The sequence below is a fragment of the Anas platyrhynchos genome, chromosome 24 (genome assembly GCF_047663525.1).
Source record: "Anas platyrhynchos isolate ZD024472 breed Pekin duck chromosome 24, IASCAAS_PekinDuck_T2T, whole genome shotgun sequence".
Taxonomy (NCBI): domain Eukaryota; kingdom Metazoa; phylum Chordata; class Aves; order Anseriformes; family Anatidae; genus Anas; species Anas platyrhynchos.
The window spans coordinates 6,200,893-6,204,568 of NC_092610.1; the positions used below are offsets into that span (position 1 = coordinate 6,200,893).

Sequence of the window (3,676 nt, forward strand, 5' to 3'; positions counted from 1 at the left end):
GCCTGAGCTTTCACAGTGCTGAACTGGGCAATGTCCAAATACCATGAAATTTGGGCCGTAGGACTGGGAATTAGTTTCAGCTTGTCAGGAAGCAAGAAGAAGCACTGTCCACGCTACAGAGGTATGGGTTGCTCTCAAGGAAAATATAAAAACCCAACTGAATCACTCAACTGAAGTACTGGTTACAGATTAAAGAGGGAAGGAAGGAGCTTGGAGGAAAGGTCAGGTGCTGTGGAGGGGAAGAAAAAAAAAAAAAGAAAAAAAAAGAAAAACACAAAACATCTAAGATGAAATCTTGGAAACTTTCCTGACTGTGGAGGCACTTGAATTACCTCAGAACAAAGGCTGTTGACTTTCCTTATAAGGAGAGAAAGTCTTGTTTAAAAAAAAATTACAACTGAAAGCTTGATAAATAATTGTTTTCTCCGTTATTAATTTGTTGGAAGTTTTAGAAAACTAGAAAGGTTACTTTGGAGTGAGTCAAAGGTTTTGTTCTGGTAAAATGAATATATGAAATTCCAGTTATTTCAACTATTTGAGCTATTTTGATTTTTTTTTTTTTGTTAGTCTCCACTACAAAATTTGAAATTGGAGTAACCAAGTACTTTTTTTTTCCTCTCCTTTTTTTTTTTTTTTCCTCTTTTTTCGTTTGCATGTTTTGAGACATCCTTCTTCTCATTTCTTTATAAACAATTTCTGAGGTAGGGATGAAATCACAGCTGTCTCCTAGACAGCCAGGTCAGTGGGTTTATGCCCACTTCTTGACACAGAAGTAATTAGTGCAGGACATGAGAGGAAGGGAACTAAACAGTCCTTCTGGATTTAAAAGCTGTGGCTCCATGAGTAAATCTCACAAATTTTAATATAACATGCAAATAAAAACAGAGTATGAATTCAAGCCATTAATAATGGCTTGAAACTGCTGAGGTGCTCAAAGTACTTGGGGTCCTTCAAAGTATGATCATTTAAGGAGACCATTAAGGGCAATTCAGAGCAAGGTTTATATGCTTGGTCCTGTGAATGCTGCTGGACAAGGGACAGGCACTGTGAGGGACAATCAGCAACTGGACCTGGGAGACATGACAGAGACCACTGTTAGCAGGGGAGAGGCACAAGAGGGAAGGCAGGGCAGGATTTCTGTTGGGCAGATCCTGAAGGAGCACATGGATCTTACATCTTACATAGGGTGAAAAGGACAGCAGGAGAGAGGCTAGCCCTACTGCTGTGTAGATAGACCTCTAAGGGAGAGAGAGGTTTTCTGAATCTTCAGGGCTGAGGATTCCAAAGCTCCTAGGGTTCAAGAGAAAATACAAAGGAAGGCTAGATTTTGCTGAAAGTAAAAGTTACACCTGCTCACTGTGCCCCGATTTTTGTTTGAACAGTCAATGGGGCATATATACAGCTCCCTCTAAATTACTATGCACTAAACCAAGCCCTGGTCTCCTTTATGCTTTCCAAGTTTAAGGTAACAAAAAAAAAAAAAAATGCCAGGCAGGAACCAGAGTCTATCAGTAGCCTACCACTCACTGTCTTGCTAGCTTTTGACTGCATGCCTCAGATCCCCATCAAATCCACGAGAACATGTGTTTGTGTATCCGGAATATCTGCACATCACTTCTCCCACCAGAACCATAATAAATGTGAACACAAGCTTAGGACTCTCTGCAGTGATTTATTAGCTGTTTGAAATTGGGGCAATAAATCACTGGAGACAGAGAGCCAGACTTTTTCCCTAGAGTGGCTGTAGTGCCACTGCATAAGCAATACTAGAACAGCTCTCTGCAAATGTCATCTGCAAAAATCATCTAACCTGGTACATGTGGTATGGAAAGCAGAACACATGGTACGGTTCTCCAATGATTAAAATGAGCAGAGGCAAATGCCTTCTACATGCAAAGGCATGTCTGCAAGGAATTGATAACAACAGGAAGGAGATGGGGAGGACACATATCAGGACCACAGCAACTCTCAATATGCTCAATAGTTTGACCTTATGCAGGACTTTTTGGTACAAAGGACCTCCTGGCTTTTAGTCTGGGTGCTCACAACCAGTACACGTGCAAAGCTTTGTACTGTAGTGTGGGTTACCTGAATGTGGAGGAAAGCCTGCACCTAGCTGAAGCTGCAAGAGTTTTTAGGAGACAGTGAGTGCTTTGTGGACTGGTCCAGGTGTGCCCATCAATGTGTAGGTATTTGTGGAAGGTGGTTTTGCACCCCAAAAAGTTGTCTCCTCTGTGACTTGCACACTAAGCCTCCCTGCTCTGCCAGCTCCACTTCTCCAGCAAGTGTCCACCAGCTCTTTGGGTCACGAACCTGGTATCATTTTTGTATTAATCCAAAGATCTGTCCTTTCTCCCACTACCTATCCAACACTCCTTAATAAATCTCAGGAGAGAGAGTGGGTGTGAAAACAAAAACCAAAAAGCAAACAAACAAAAAAGCTTCCACATTACCTTGCCCAGAAACCATCCCACAGGATGCCTTGTACAAAGCTAGCTACTGCTACTTGCTCTTGGGCAGTCCTGCCAAAGTGGCCTGCATCAAGTCTTAGCTTACCAAGGGATGTTTATGTCCTTGGTCCCCTCCTGTCTTCCTCTCTGTTTCTCTTGTGATTTACTGTGCTTGAAGCTTCAGATGGAGTGGTGGCCAAGGCCAAGCAGGAAATGCCATTTGATGACTTCCTTGTTGACAGCTGCTTACACTGCCCTGAGTGCTTCTTGCCAACAGCTGACACATTTTCCCAGGCTCAGAGTATGACCGATCATTTACACTGAGCTTAAAGCACAGCTGCCTTTGCAAACCACCTGCAATGAGAACGGTCCTTGACCAAGCAGTGGTATTTGCAATTAGAATATCTGTGCATACCCTGGAACTGCCGAGATGGCATAATAGCCTTCCTCCTGTTTCCTGGAGGTCCTGGAGCCTCAGTGAGCGCAAATACACCGTGTACAATGATTTTCTCTATACAGGGTGGGCTCTGGACCAACAAGACTGTCTTCTGGGTCAGCCTGTCTCCATCCCACCCTGCCTGTCCCCCCTGTGCTGTGCTTTGGGCTGCACTGTGAGGTTGGAGAAAGTTCTCTTGGGATTCATCTGCCCCTTTCCAGAAACTCTCAAGTAGTTGTTACAATGCATTACAGATGAGTCTGTCTGAAACTGGGGAAATTTAATATCTCCAAAATTATGTGTGGATACACTTTTATAAGTTTGCAATGTTAATATTTATTCTTTCCCTTTCCAAGATTTTCTTTAATATCATAATAATATATTTGCTTGTCACATTTTGTTGGAGGTAATATAAAAATGTTCTGTCAGCTGATCTGAGTTTCTTTATTCCTGTCAAGAGTATCCAGTCAGAAAGAGAGAACAATGTTGTTTCCATTTTATTGTCACCATTCCCCCACTGCTAAGTCTGTTCCGAACCTTTTTTCTTGCTTTCAGTGTACCCAGATTTGGACTAGGCTTTTTATGTTAAAGTCACTTTTCCCAGTGGGCCAGCTGGGAGGCCAAGGATGGGATACTGTTTAACTCCAAATTATCATTTTGAAAAATAAAAAATATTTTGATGGTTAAGGGTGGTGAAAGAGACAGTAAACAGTGTGAACCTGGAACAAGTAGCATACTGCTTTGAGATCACAATATGTGTCCTGGTTTCAGTTAGAACAGAGTTAATTCT

At 42.2% G+C, this 3,676-nt stretch overlaps 1 long non-coding RNA gene across 1 annotated transcript; it reads right to left on the bottom strand.

Moving 5' to 3' along the window:
* Positions 1–237: 237 nt before the first annotated feature.
* LOC110351957 (uncharacterized) lies at positions 238–2,713 on the bottom strand. Its single transcript, XR_002400176.4, has 3 exons — positions 2,557–2,713; positions 1,175–1,290; positions 238–1,070 (listed from the first exon to the last, which is right to left on the bottom strand). It is a non-coding gene; the product is annotated as an uncharacterized lncRNA (long non-coding RNA).
* Positions 2,714–3,676: the final 963 nt, after the last annotated feature.